This window comes from Pipistrellus kuhlii, unplaced genomic scaffold (genome assembly GCF_014108245.1).
Source record: "Pipistrellus kuhlii isolate mPipKuh1 unplaced genomic scaffold, mPipKuh1.p scaffold_m20_p_8, whole genome shotgun sequence".
In the NCBI taxonomy this organism is placed as follows: Eukaryota; Metazoa; Chordata; class Mammalia; order Chiroptera; family Vespertilionidae; genus Pipistrellus; species Pipistrellus kuhlii.
In genome coordinates, this window is record NW_023425584.1 from 68010301 (window position 1) to 68025906 (window position 15606).

The window sequence follows — 15606 nt, forward strand, 5'->3', positions numbered from 1 at the left end:
TATATTAATATTTAAGCTTAATGACCATGCAACACAGTAATAATTATGCATATCATTAAATATGTGTCAAATAACTGCTGAAAGCTTTATTTGGTTACACATTATAACATCCAAATAAGTGCAGTCTGTAGTTTGTTGCTTATATAGCATGTTCATCTACTTGCAACTAAAAAAAAAAAAATTTAAGGGAACATTGTTCCATATTAAATATGCATATAATAATCCGAATCTCAAATATTTCACTGGATAAAACTATTTTTTCAAGAAGTGATGAGTTTCAAATTTATGGTTCAAAGACGATCATATAAAACTTGAGGAAAAGCCTGGCTAGTGAGGCTTAATGGCTGAGCATCGACCCACGAACCAAGAGATCCCTGGCTCAATTCCCAGTCAAGGCACAGGCCTAGTTGCAGGCTTGATCCAGTAGGGGGCATGCAGTAGGCAGATGATTGATGTTTTTCTCTCTCTCTAAAAATGAATAAAAACATACTTAAAAAAAAAAAATTGCCCTGGCCGGTTTGGCTGAGTGGATAGAGTCAGCCTGTGGACTCAAGGTTGAATTACGGTCAGGGACATGAACCTTGGTTGCGGACACATCCCCAGTAGGGGGTGTGTAGGAGGCAGCTGATTGATGTTTCTCTCTCATTGATGTTTCTAACTCTCTATCCCTCTCCATCTCTGTAAAAAATCAATAAAATATATTTTATTTTAAAAAAAACTTGAATTAGAAACTGGGCAATAACTCTCTGGATCTTTAAAACTAGATGAAATTTGGCAGCAAAGCTTCCCACCGTCTTATAAGCTTCCTTTATACCCTACAACATCCATATTACCACATATCAAAACTTTTATAAAATCTATTATGTTTGGGCTAGGAAAATAATCTTAATATATCAAGATTGTAGTTTATGATTATTAAAATAAATAAGAAAAAAAGTCGAATGCAGTGAGACAAAATGAGAATAGTAAAAATATTAAAGAATTGCCTGGCCAGTGTTGCTCAGTGGTTGAGCATCAACCCATGAGCCAAAAGTTGATTCCTGGTCAGGGCACATGCCTGGGCGTCAGGCTTGATCTCCAGTAGAGGTTATGTAGGAGGCAGCTGATCGATGTTTCTCTCTCATCAATATTTCTATCTCTTTCCCTTTCTCTGTCTCTAAAAAAATCAATATAAACATATTTTTTAAAATATATTTTTATTGATTTTGTACAGAGAGGAAGGGAGAGAGAGAGAGAACTAGAAACATCGATGAGAGTCATCGATCAGCTGCTCTTGCACACCCCCTACCGGGGATATGCCTGCAACCAAGGTACATGCCCTTGACCAGAATCAAACTCGGGACCTCTCAGTCCCCAAGCTGACGCTCTATCCATTGAGCCAAACCGGTTTCGGCAATATAAACATGTTTTTAAAAAATGTACATGCCCCCCAAGTCAGCGGTTCTCTACTTTTAATATGTAGCAGATTCACCAATTCCCCTCACAGGTCAAAGAAATTTGAATTTCTGTAGAATGACATGCATTCTAACAATTATCTCAGGTACTGTTACAAATGCTCCATAAGTCACGTTTTGAGAAATGCTGTCCTGAAGTAGAATAATTAAAAAGAGCATAAATATACCTGAGTCTGATTATGTGCTTAGCAAACATAATATATAAAATGAATTTTAAAAGATAGAAGCAGCTACAGAATAATAGAAAGATGGGAAAAGGTCATTAATTTACAAAAGAATACAAATAATCAACACATGAAAAGATATTCAACTTGAATAACAAAAAATGCAAATATGAGATATATCAACTGATTTTCAATACTGAAAATATAGTATCACCTATTAGATGAATCAAAGGATATACACATTTTTAAAAAAATGTATTTTATTGATTTTTTTACAGAGAGGAAGGAGGAGGGAGAGAGAGTTAGAAACATCAATGAAAGAGAAACACTGATCAGCTACCTCCTACACACCCCACACTGGGATGTGCATGAAACCAAGGTACATGCCCCAGATGGGAATGAACCTGGGACCCTTGAGTCTGCAGGCCGACACTCTATCCACTGAGCCAAACCGGTTAGGACTATACACATTAAAAAAAAAAAAAAAAACCTAAAACTTTTTATATGTATTTCAAATGATTCTTCAATATCATAATGATGTGTGGGTGGATAGCAAAAGTCATTTTTTCCAAAGGTAGGGGTATTCCATAGAAAAGCTCTAAGTTGAAGTTTTATTCAGGCAGGCCACAGAGAAGATTCTGGACCCAAAGGGATACTATCAAAATACAGCAACCCATTAAATAAAGGTTAACATCTTATTGATATTTTTTACTAAAAAGAATCTGCAGGCCTGGTGGTGTGACTCAGTGGTTGAACGTCAACCTAAGAACTAGGAGATAATGGTTCACTCCCAGTCAAGGGACATGCCCAATTTGAGGGCTTAATCCCCCAATAAGGGGGGCATGCATGAAGCAGATAAACTATGATTCTCTCTCATCATTGATATTTCTCTCTCTCCCACTCCCTCTCCCATCCTCTCTCTGAAATCAATAAAAACATATTTCTAAAAAAAGGAATCTGCAGAATTTCAGCTAAAGAAAGGGACTTACAGGGTTAACATAACTGAAGTGAACAGCTTCAGGAGCCAGAGACCAGCAAAAAGCGAGTGATATGGCAAGAATTTATTCATGCCATATCTATGGGAAAACAAGCACATTCACTTTCCCAAAGAGCAATACAAGATATTTAAAAAAACTAATTTCTGATCAAGTTACTTGATTATTATTCCATCAGAAAACAAAACCAACTAGATACATTTAAACCTACATTTTAATGTTTATGAATCTATAACACTGGGAATCTGATATTCCCAATTACTAGTTTTCTTTTGATGATAAAAAGCAAAAACCCTTAAAATAAGTTGAGTATTTATCCTAAAGGACAGCCATAAAGGGGAAGGTGATACAATCTTATAATAGAAAGCCCTCTTCCCAAGCTGGCTGCAAAGCCGACCAAAAGAACAGGAGGTGGCAACTGTGAAGAGGAAAGCAGGCTGAATCCCAGAAGAAACAATGACAAAAGTAGGCCCTGAGGGCTTGTCAAGAAGGTCCTGAAACATAAGATTATGTTCAGCAATTCGATTCCAATTTACACTCTCAGTAGAGAAAGTGATCTCTTTCATCATTCTCAGTTTAGATTTAATTTTCTTGACACCCTTTAAGTGTAGACAACATTTTGCATTTCCAGTTCAGAAAGACCATCAAAAGGTTGCCTCACACACAGTGGCTCTACGGAAGAAACAGGAGAAATATTTTTTGGCTTCTTTCAGAGTTTTCTAAGAATGCATTGCAAGAATTAACAATGACTACCTCTGAGTTTCTTTTCTCAAGGACATTGTCTTATTAAAGAGACAAAATATACTCTTAGAGCATACTCACTGCTCTAAGTGCTACAGTCGTTTTCCTAAAATCCATGCCACCCATGTGGTCTTTGGCCTTTTGTTTTCCACGTCCTATTCTTTAAAAAATAAATTCATTCTCCAAATTTGCCTCCTTGTTGCTAAAAGTTTATATGACTTCATATTTAACTCACAGGACTTACATTCCTATTAATCTCAAGGTATCTCTTTTTTTTTTTTAATCTTTCTCACTTTATCTAATTTTTAAAGTCCATTTTGTCATCTACTGATAAAACAAATAAATTAATCTTCCAATATGCTGAGTGGTAGAGCTTAAAGAAAAAAAAAACAAGCAAACAAACAAAAACCCACGGGAAAACAAATTTATCTAGGTTCAAATTAAAATGAGTGGAGGGCTTCAAAAATCCAGTCCATTTTACAAATTATAAATTATTTTAAGATTAAAGAAAAGCAAAATATCTTTTAAAACCAACCTGAAAATAAAAATGGAAAGTTAAAAGCCAGACTTTTTCCTTATTGAAAAGAAAGGAAAAAAGAAAAATCAGGCAGCAATTCTGACCCAGTTTCCCTGTCAAGTAAAATCTGTTCATCAGAAAATTCTCTAATATCAAGTCCCTGACTTTCCCCTTAGCAAGGTTTTATGGTTTATATACTTTGACTATAAAATTATTTCAATAAGATAAAATTTAGGGACCAGTATTTGTTCTTTAAAGCCCACTAGCCAAATAATATTTACCTAAAACTTCATTTGCAATACACTCTTTGGATCCATCTAAACTGTCAAAACTTTTTAACATAATGAATTGGAAAGCAGAGAGAGAATTTTGAGAGGACAGACAGTAAAACTCCATCCTTAGCCAGTGAAGAGTTCTTACTCAAACATTTACTCCTGGCCCTATGGAAATGTCACTATTAAAAGTCTTCATTTCTTCAAACCCTGCTGCATCTCTTTTCAAAAATCTATACTGAATAATTTATCCAGTATGTATTTTCCAAACCATTCTTTTTATTTGTGTTGTTGCTCTTTTTGTGGGCAGCTTCATTTTTAAGCAACTACAACAATACAGTGTTAGGAATTAAAAAACACACACACACAAAACTTGAGGCCAACACCATTTTCCCCTGACAGGTAATAGGAGCTGTTTCCTACCATCTGTCTCATAAAGAAAAGAAAATCAATAGCATTCTAACATCAACAAACTAATATGCTCAGAATAAGTTCTGAATATAATATCATATGGCTTTACTAACAAACTAATACAAAATTTAAGTTGGTTAGAGATTTTTTTTTTCCTGTCAAGAGGGAAACAGAATTTATTGAGTTAAAAACTCGTCTCTCCTTCTCCAGTGATAAAGCTTTCACACTCTACTACACAAAAAAAAGAAAGTGAACTTTACTATTATATTCCCTCCCTACTTCAAGTATCTCAAGCATGGAACTCCCCTCTCCCCCAAAACAAAAACAAAAACACCTAAGTGTTCAAAGCACAAAATAAAGCTCAAGGGAATATAGTAGCTAAGATGAGGAAAGGAGTCTATAGTCTTTTCTTTTTCTATTAATGGGGCAGTGTTATAAATTTAGGAGAGATGAGGAGGTAGAGAATATTAGTAGTGAATGAGAAAGAACAGGAGGAGGAAATAGAAGATAGGATGGGAGGCCTTATGAATTGCTTGTTTTCAAGGTAGTTTCAAAGCATTTCGTGGGTACAGGAGGCACATGTTCTTTCACTAAATAAAAGGCAACGTGGTAAGAGAAGCACTGTGTAGTCACTGTATTTTGCCCTCAGCTCTATCCTTCCAAGCCTGCCCAGTTAAGCTTTTACACCTCTCTCCTACTCTCCTAACCCTGCATCTTTTCACCTTTAGGTTGTGGTTTGGTAGTTTAAGTGAAAACATTTTTTTTTTCTAGAGGAAAAAAGATAGTATTGATTTGCTGGAAAGTACAGATGGAAAGCATTATCTTGAAGAGTAAGTGCTTCTTAATAGCAGAACTAAGGATTTATTCCTTAGATTGTCATGCACCACGAAAGGCTGAAAGAAGGCTGAAGAGGGAGGGAACACCCCCAGTGTCAGGAAGGTCTTTGTTTGCTTGATCCTGGTTCCATTGGCTTTGCAAAGGGGCTCAATTCCCATACAGGAACATTGCAGGTCTATCAAAACTTTTACAGAATAAGATTTTGTTTGGGTACTTTTATGTAGCAGACATTTATGGAACGGCCATTCTGCTCTGCTGCTGCATCTGCCCAGATTCAGCACGGAACCGAAATTCAAATTTTCATTTGTACTGGGCAAGGAACTGGACCTCCTTCACAGGGTGGATATATTTCCACTTCAATTAACGGCATGTGCTATTATTGGGGCAGGGGGGAGGCGGCAGACTTTTTTGGGGGGGGGGGGTGTAATTATTTATTTTTTTATTGTTTAAAGTATTACACATAGTAGTACATATATCTCCTTTTCCCCCCCTCCATTGACTTTCCCCCACCCCCCACCCCGTCGCATGCCCTCACCCCCATACCCCTACCCCCAGTGTCTTGTGCAGACTCTCTCTCTTTTACAGACGAGGTACCTAACCCAAGACTCCTGACACTTAAGCCTCTCGGAAGATGTTAAAAACGATTTTACATAGTGTAACAAGAGCCTTTATTTCGGAGGCCATCTGCTAATTACCCAGGAGTACTCATGCCGTGGGAAACCCGGCGCATAAAAGGGTGCAGCGGCTGGGGGGGTAGGTAGGAGGGGGAGAGGCTCATTTTGGGAAGGGAGCGCGGACTTCTGCTCCCAGACGGGATGGAGGGGACAACTTACTTTTAGGGTAGGGAAATCAGAGGTCAGCCCATGCTGAAGCAGCGGGGTCGGGGCCGGGGAAAAGTCTCCCGCCGGCACTCCCCAAGGGCCCGGGGCGCTGGAGCCCTCGGCAGGCGCATTGTCCTCCCCCGCCGCGGCCGCGTCCTCCACCCACGCTCCCTCCCGGCGGGCGGGCGGCCAGCGCCACACGGCCCCGCGGCGCCCACCTCGGCGGCGGGCTCCTCCGACCCGCACCTTCCTCCTCCCGAGAGAGGGGAGCGGGCCGGGGTGGCGGCTGAGGGGGAGCCTCGGTCCACACTCGCACAGGTTGTCTGGCGCGGGCGGAGGACGGAGAGGGTTAACCATCTCCCCGGGCACCTGCCCCCCTCAGCCCTCAGCCCCCCCAACCGGCTCCCCCGTATCCTCCCCCGAGCCGCCGCCGACCCCCAGAAGCCGGTCCGACACCCAGCCTCCCAGCCCGGCGCGGAAAGCTTTTGTTTTGGCCGCGACGAGAATCACGATCCCAGAGGAGGTGGCGGGGCCGCTGGCGGCTCCTCAGCAAAAGGGTGAGGAGAGGAGCGGGCGACCGCGGCGGCACCACGTCGCTCCCTCCCCGCCCCGCGCCCTCCTCGGCCCGCTCACCCCGCCGGGAAGACCGCACGCCGCCTCCGTGCTCACCTCACACCGCGGGGCCCGGGATCCTCCGAGGCGAGGGCTGCAGCGCCGGCCGCGCACGGCCGCCGATCCCTCAGGTAAAGCGAGCGAGCGAGCGAGCGAGGACCGCCGGCGCGCGCCTCGGAGCGGCCGCGAGCACTCCCGAGCGTCGGCGCGCGCGCGCGCACACACGCACAGCGCAGGCGCGCTGGGCACGCTCGGCCGAGCGGTGCCTTGTGGAGACCAGCCGCGCGGGGCCGACTCCACGCGTTGGGTTGTTCCCGGCATCGTGCCCTGCGTGCTGCCTCTCCCTGGGCTGTCCCCGCGGAGTCGTTCGCAGCTCTGCAAGCGTTTGTTATTCTCTGCGCTCAGCCCTCTTTGCAGCGCTCTCCTCCCCGCTGCGGCTGAGACAGCGCGGAGGCTCTCATCACCCCAGCCTATGAAGGATGCTGGTATGAGAGCGCCAAGGGCGTTGCAGGTGGCCCAGAGGCAGGTCACCGAGTGCTCGGGGTGGCACTGAGTGCAGGGAGAGGGCATGGTGCAGAGCCCCATGCTAACACAACCGCAGGCAGGGCACCTGGAATAGTACCAAGCCTCTTTGCAAGACCTCCGGGAACAGGTGGAGATGGTGGTTATTGACCGCATCCCCCATCTTTTTACTCCTAAGTTTCCCCTCTCTTTTTCTACATAAACAATGTTAGGGCTAAAAATATCCTTAGAGATCATCTAAACCGAACCTCGTGTTTCAGACGAGGAATAAACGGCAGGAAGATGAAGTGACTCCACCAAAGCCACGCAGCGTCTTCATGACGGCCTAAATTCATTCAAGGCCAAAGCTGTTCTTTGACCCACCATTTTTACTCTTCCTTTTCTGTCCCTTTCAACCCAGACTTCAGAGGCATCATTTTGGTCTGTTGGTAACCCAGGGATGCGAATGTCCTTAACCTTACCCAACCGCACACTGAAAAATGGTTAAAGTGGTAAATGGTATGTTATGTCTATTTTACCACAACTCAGTAAATGTTAAATAAACATTGACTACGAAGCTTAGCCATAAGTATAGTTTAACATAAAAAGATGAGCTATGGACTCTAACCGGTTTGGCTCAGTGGACAGAGCGTTGGCCTGCAGACTGAAGGGTCCCGGAATGGATTCAGGTCAAGGGCACCTGCCTTGGTTGCAGGCTCAATCTCAATCCTGGCTCTGCAGTGCCTGTGATGTTTCTCTCTGTGTATCTCTCCCCTCCCTTCCACTCCCTCTAAAAATCACTGGGAAAATGCCCTCTGGTGAGGATTAAAAAAACAAAACAACCTAAAAACGTGAGCTTTGGGGAAAAGCATAATAAGTGAGATATAAATGACATTTTCAATTTTTCTAATAAACATATTCCTGTGCAATACCATTAAAAAATAATGTTGATTCTTAGGCTGATTATAAGCAAGCCAATGTGTCTTTTTAAATATATATATATACTTTTTTTTTAATTGATTTCAGAGAGAGGAAGGGAGAGGGAGAGAGAATTACAAAAACATTAATGATGAGAGAGAATTATTGATTGGCTGCCTCCTGCACGCCCTCCACTGGGGATCTAGCTCGCAACCCAGGCATGAGCCCTTAACTGGGATGAAACCTGGGAATCTTTAGTCTGCAGGCCAACACTCTATCCACTGAGCCAAACCCGCCAGGAGCCAACACTGCATTTACTAAGGATCATTAGGAAGCAAATGTCATATGTGAAAAACTGTGCCTACTTTATAGACAGGGTATCCCCTGAAAATGTATACATATGTTAACAGCTGAAATACATTTGAAAATGAAATGTATTCTAATAAAACACTGCATTTATTATTATTCAAAGTGTGTGTGTATATATATTTTTGGGACACCCTATATTTCAAGATTCCTTGTATTTGCAGAGCCTGTGGAGATGTGCAGCTATATGAATCTTTATGTAATTTACACAATGTCCTTTGAAAACTGTCAGGGTTGGGACATATCATAGTTCACAAGGGGAGGTAGAAAAGATGTAGAAATTATCACTGAATGTATCAACATGACTAAATCTCAGAAATATAACAGTGAAACAAGCAAATTACAAGATGTAAATTATTATACCTGTTTATATTACACCTAGTCATATTGTTTATGAGGATATATATGTATGTATATAGAATTTAAAAATGGACAAGTAGGTTTCACAACAATTTCTCAGTATTGCCTTTAGGCAAGCCAGGAGGGGAATGAGATATGGAAAGTGTACAACAAAAAATGTTTCAACTGTTAATCACACACAGGAAACAAAAATGTTAATATTTTTAAAAATCTTGGTGGGACTACAAGAGTTTTTCTTATGTAAATCTCTAAACTTTATGTTTGAAATGTTTAATTTAAGAGTAATGTTGAAGTATTGTGGACACTGAGCTGGTGTGCTTACTATGAGCACAGGGTGAATGGTGCCCTTCAGGCTGTTGGCCAGGTTGGGGGTGGGAGGTGGGCGGTGGGGTCATGGGGGAGATCAAGAGTCAGACTGATGAGAAGCTGGACAAGGGGAGGCTCACAGGGTACTAGTTGAGAGGATAGACTAAAAGGACCTTATTTTCAGGGATAAAAAAGTGCAATGCTCTCTTTTATCCCATCTCTCTTTCATTCAGTGTTGTAACCACCAATAGGAAGGCTTTAATGAGCAGGCACTTCACAGAGAGACAGCTCTCTTACAGTACGTTGTTAAAACTGGTCTCTTTCTGGATGGACTAGTTTTGAAACCATAAATGTTAACTGGTAATTTAGTACTGCATTTACATACCTCCCCTAGGCCACCCTCCACCTCACCTAAGCCCTTGTTTATTTATATACATACAACCTGGTCATGTGGGGGGAAAAACCACTAGTCTGGAATTCAGACAATCTAGGTTCTAATTTCAGTTTGGCCACTTACAGGTCCTTAGTTAACTCAAGGAAATCCATCCTCATGAGCTTCATTTTGTTTGTTTGTTTTGTTTCTGTTTAAATTGGAGATATACAAATACTGCATATTTTAAAACTGTGAAACACAATACAAACATAGGGTTTACATTTGAGGAGAATATATTCTTATCTATTTTAGTGAGAAAAGTCTCTTTTTGCCTGTGGGGGAGGGAGGGGAGAGAAAGGATGTTTTTGTTTTGTTTTTGTTAGCTGCTGTGCATAAGAATTGCTTTACATTTACTAAGGAGCTCCGTCCTGAAATTTTGAATTTTGGGTGATTCTCCAGCACTTTATAGTTCTATCACAGCAGTTATCACTGGGGGGCCTTCGTTATTTACACATTGTATTTTCCAGTCCTCATTCGATTCTTTTTTTTTTATTTTATCCTTGCATTCTCACGCCGCCCCTGATTACATGGTGGATGCTCAATACATTTAATTAAATTAGACCGAGTGGTAAAATTTCCCACGTTTGGAATTATTCTTATTAAGGCATGCCATCTGCTGGTTCCGGGATGTCAGTCAGCCTGAATTCCTTAATAATCCGATCAATTAACATTCATGCTGAAGCATTTGTGAGTGTGTGTGCTAGGCAGTTTTCCCACGTCCTTCCACTTCCTCTCGTAGGTGCCATTCTTTATGGAGCCAGTCGGGAATTTCTTTTCCCTCCAGTCCTCTATTTACCTGTTGGTCATTCTTAAAACCCGGAGAAACGGAGTTTATATTTCGGAGGCTCGGAGTGACCAGAGCAACGTAATTGGGCATGCTCAGAAGGTTGGCCTGGTTTGGAAAACAAACGTCTTGAACGAGGGCTTGCAGTGCTGCTTGTTTCCGGAATTGGAGGCATCTGTCTCCCCTGCATTATCTTGGGAGATGGCACCCCCTCCCACCTCCTTGGCACTCTCACTTTTTTCGATACATCCGTGTGCCTAATTTTGGAGCCAGCCCTCCTGGATCTCCTGGCCAATCAAGAGGCCACACATTGTTGCCTGAGAGACCCCGGATGCCAGCGAAAGGATTTATAGAGGATGATTGGACTAATGGGAAGCTAGAGGGTGGGGGCTGGGCAAAGTCAAAGGAAAAGCAGCCATGGCAACACCAGCGCTTGAGGCTTGAAGAGGGGAGTCCAGCTGAAAGAGGTGAGGCAGTGGGTAGTGCATGGAAAAGATGGAGCCTCTCTTTACACAGCTCCACTCGCATGTCCTCCTGGGCCTCTCACAAGCCTTGTCACTGCTCCTGGGGATTGCATTTTGCTCCGTTTCAGCTGCAGTTAAAGCGCCAGATGCTTCATACTTAGAAAATTAACAACAAACAATTATTTCTATGCCTATCAAGTACCAGCTCTCTCTCTCTCTCTCTCTCTCTCTCTCTCTCTCTCTCTCTCTCTCTCTCTCTCTCTCTCTCTCTTTCTCTCTCTTTTATTGTATTACAGTGTTTGTTTTCTAATTGGTTGACTATAAGATGAATTAGTATTTAAATCTGACCATACCCGATTGCCTGAATATCTGAAGTTCCCTTCTCGAATGATACTGCCGTGTACAATGAGTGACTTGTGTGCTAGCAGAGAAACGCAATCCTATTCTGCTCTGTCAACTCCAAATAAAAACTTGATAATCCTGAGTATAATCCCAGTGCTCAATTCATAATGTTCTGAGTTTCACCCTACATTCCCACTAGTTTTAATCCTTAAACTGTCCCCTCCACTGTCGCATTCATTCACTCAGCTGATTTCACAAATACTTATTGAGCATCTATTACGTACTATGAGATTAAGATTCAAGTGAGCAGTCTCAGAGAAACACATAAGCAAAGAAGCATCAAAGTTTTATATTGTTTTCTCAGAGGGATTGGAAGTACATGCATCCAGGCAGATAGAGAGGAGAATGAGGCTCAAAAGATAGATTGGGGTAAATTCATAGTGAATCTAGACTTGCATGCTAAGGAGTCTGGATATTCTGTATCCATTAGCAAGCCTCTGAAGGTTTTTGAGCTGAAAAGGGACATGATCAAATAACTTGTCTTAAAAAAAAACCCCCCACAAATCTCCCTAAGTAGAATGGTGATCACCAGAGGTGGAATGAGGTGTGTGTGTTTGGGGGTGGGGGAGGATATTGATCAAAGCGTACAAACTTTCAGTTATAAGATGAATAAGTTCTGGAGACTTAATGTACAGCATGGTGACTAGAGGTAATAATATAATGGTATGCTTGAAATTTACTAAGAGAGTAGATTTTAAGTGTTCTCAACACACACACACACACACACATCTACAAATGGTAACTATAGGGGATGATGGAATAATTAAATAGTTTGAGTGTTCATTTCACAATGTATACATATATCAAAACATCACCTTGTACAGATCAAATGTATATAATTTTTATTTGTTAAAGAGGAAACTCTCTTAATAGTGGACTCTAAGCTCCATTAAAGTAGAAACCCTTACTTTTGTACCTCTAATACAGGCCTAACAGGTCCTAAGCAAAGTTGAGTAATGGTGACAGTATGAAAAATAGCTTGGAAGATGAAATTAGAGATGTGTGGCCCCTAGAACTTTACAGGAGGACACATCCTTGCTGTTAAACACAGATACAGCTGAAACCAGTTTGTCTCAGTGGATCGAGCATCAGCCTGCGGACTAAAGGGTCCTGGGTTCAATTCTGGTCAAGGGCATGTACCTTGGTTGTGGGCACATCCCCAGTGGGGGGTGTGCAGGAGGCAGCTGACCGATGTTTCTCTCTCATCGTTGTTTCTAACTCTCTATCCCTCTCCCTTCCTCTCTGAAAAAAACAATAAAAATATATTTAAAACAAAAAACAACAACAACAAAACATGGATACGTTGGGGGCTAAGGCCATAGGTCCTCTTTTTTCCATTTTTTCCCCCAAAGAAAAACTAAAGATAAACATTCAGGAACATGCATTAAGGAGGAAAGAGGTTACAAAAATAGCATCAGCAAGCTTTAGCTGTGGAAGGAGGGAAAACAACTTGCTTTTTCTTGTTGATGGGAGTGGGGGCAATTATTTTTGTGTATGTTATCTAAAAGTGTTTGTCTTTATAATAGCCCTGCATGGTCTATAGTAGGGGTGTCGAACTCAATCAGAGAAGGGGCCAAAATCTAAAATCCAGCCTAAATTGCAGGCCGAATGGTTTACTGAACAGTCATAAACTGTCATTGTGATGGAAACGCAGCGGAGTGCAGTGATGACAGCGCGGTGCAGGCCACATTGCAAGGCCTGGCGGGACGGATTTGGCCCGCGGGCCTTGTGTTTGACACATGTGGTCTATAGCGTGAACATGTGTGTGCATGCAGATATGCATTCTGCCTATTTTCTGGTATGAAGAGAGGAGGAAAAATTGTAAAAGAATGGTGACAAAAGACAGGGTAGGACACCCCATTTTCATGCTTCAGCAGGACTGTATTACCAAGAAAGCTGTTTGTCCTGGACAGGCCCATCTCCTGAATACCAATTTCCCTCAAGTTGATTTGAAGGAAGCCTTGTTCAAATAATTTCTGGCTTTGAGGAACCAGGGGGAAAAAAACAATCAATGCGGAGCCTTGGGGAGGTCCTAGAAAAGCTCTTTTGTCCTAATTCAAAAAAAATTTTATTTATTTTTTCCTAGCTTTTTTCCTATACAAAGTGGGAAGAGAGAGAGTTTCTCAGCTTACACCAGGAGTTTTTAACCTGGGGTAAGCAAAATTTTATGTTCATGTGCATTTTTCTAGGGAGGAAAATTCATCACTTTCATCACATTCTCAAAGAGTTATTTGACCCTCAAAGAAAAAAATTACACCTGGTTTAATAAGAAGGAAGGTCAAATGTAAATAAATAACAACAACAAAAAAGAAATATGTAACCCTAACTGGGTTGGCTCAGTGGATAGAGCGTCGGCCTGCAGATCAAGGGTCCCAAATTCGATTCCCATCAAGGGCATGTACCTTGGTTGTGGGCACATCCCCAGTAGCGGGTGTGCAGGAGGCAGCTGATTGATGTTTCTCTCTCATCGATGTTTCTGACTCTCTCTCCCTCTCCCTTCTTCTCAGTAAAAAATCAATAAGATGTATTTTTTTAAAAAGAAAGAAATATGTAGTTTTTAATAGGCAGTTCTAGACTCAGTGACCATGCTTTGTATCTGTAATTTGCCTACTCACATATACTTTTATAGCTGCCAATTAATAATACTGCAGTGAAGTCATTTCTTATGCCTTTGCAAGTTAGCCAAATATGTGTGATTTAGATAATTGGCTGTTGGGCGCTGAGAAAGATGTGAGGATTGATCTGAGCCCCCTTTGTCCCAGTGGTCTGATGGCAGCAGGCAACTGCCAGGAGGTATTGTCTAATGACGCCACTGAGGTTTGAAAACATTGGCTTTATCTTCACCTATAACTAATCTCTAATGCTGTCAAGTATTACCTGTCAAGTGAGAGCCTCAAACATTTCAGATCTAGCATTTGAGGAACCCCATACTAGTATAAGTGAAATCACTAAAACGAGTGATTATATTTTTTTAGTTGTCCAATATTTGCTGCTATGGAGTAATTTTTGGAACCTGTGGATCAGACAGACAAGCCCTGATCCCTTCAGTCATCACCACTGCCTTTCAATATGAAGCCCACCTTCAGGGAGAAAAGAGGGCAGAAACATGGAGGATATACATTGACACTACCATCAATCTGCTGTAACTGTTTCCCACCTTAAAATATTTTGTCATGGCCCTCTAAGGACAGGTATTTAGGCCTCTGTGAATGATGGGAAGTTACTACTTATTGAGGCCACCTATCTATCAGGCAGTCTACTGGATCCTTATTCTCTAACATTCACAGTGGCAGTTGAGTATAGATAGGGGTAGGGAATGTCCAGCCTGAGGGCCATATAAGGCCTGTGAAATCATTTGGTCTGGCCCTGCTAAGGCATTAGGGGTGTTTTAATTAAAAGTTTGACCAAATATAGCAGGCTGATTTTGTATGACCCATGCATGACGTTATAAATATCTAGCCCTACCTGGTTTGGCTCGGTGAATAGAGAGTTGGCCTACGGACTGAAGGGTCCCAGGTTCAATTCCGGTCAAGGGCACATATCCGGTAGGGGACGTGCAGGAGGCAGCTGATCAATGATTCTCTCTCATCATTGATATTTCTCTCTCTCTCTCTCTCTCTCTCTCTCTCTCTCTCTCTCTCTCTCTCTCTCTCATCAATAGAAAATGTATTATAAAAAATAAAATATCCAAATGGCCCTTGGCAGAAAAAGGTTCCGCACACCTAGTGTAGGTATACACACACACACACACACACACACACACACACACACACACGAGGGCCTGATGCATGAAATTCATGCATTGACGGGGGATATATCCATCAGCCCAGCCTGTACCCTCTCCAACCGGCAGTCTGACATAACTCTCACACCCTAGTCTGCTGGCTCCTAATTGCTCACCTGCCTGCCTGGTTGCCCCTCACTGCTTCCCCCCACCCCCTCCGGCCTGATCACTCTTCACTGCCTCTGTGTGCCGACCTGATCACTCCTAACTGCCTCCCACCCCAGCCTGGTCACTCCTTATTGCTCCCCTCTGCTGGCCTGTTCACTCCCAGCTGCCCCCTCTGCCAGCCTGGTTGTTCCTAACTGCCCTACCCTCTGGCCTGGTCACCCCCAACTACACCCCACCAGCCTAGTCACCCCTCACTATCCCCACCACCAGCCTAATCACCCCCAACTGCACCCTCCTGCCTGCCTGGTCTCCCCTAACTTCCCCTTTCCCCCCACTGGCCTGGTTGCCTCTTACTA

General features: G+C 42.5%; 2 protein-coding genes across 7 annotated transcripts in view; one reads left to right on the top strand and one right to left on the bottom strand.

Annotated features, from left to right (window-relative positions):
* FZD3 (frizzled class receptor 3) overlaps positions 1–7044 on the bottom strand; it is an 81192-nt gene extending 74148 nt beyond the window's left edge. The window contains exon 1 of the mRNA XM_045576495.1: positions 6882–7044. The gene's annotated coding sequence lies outside the window, so the exon portion shown is untranslated. The remainder of the gene's footprint in view (positions 1–6881) is intronic.
* A 3396-nt stretch (positions 7045–10440) lies between these two features.
* The window catches only part of FBXO16 (F-box protein 16), a 50603-nt gene continuing 45437 nt past the window's right edge, over positions 10441–15606 (top strand). For 3 of the 6 annotated variants that reach the window (XM_036424033.2, XM_045576649.1, XM_045576650.1), the window contains exon 1: positions 10441–10959. The gene's annotated coding sequence lies outside the window, so the exon portion shown is untranslated. The remainder of the gene's footprint in view (positions 10960–15606) is intronic. The other 3 variants (XM_036424035.2, XM_036424034.2, XM_036424031.2) reach the window with 3 other exon arrangements.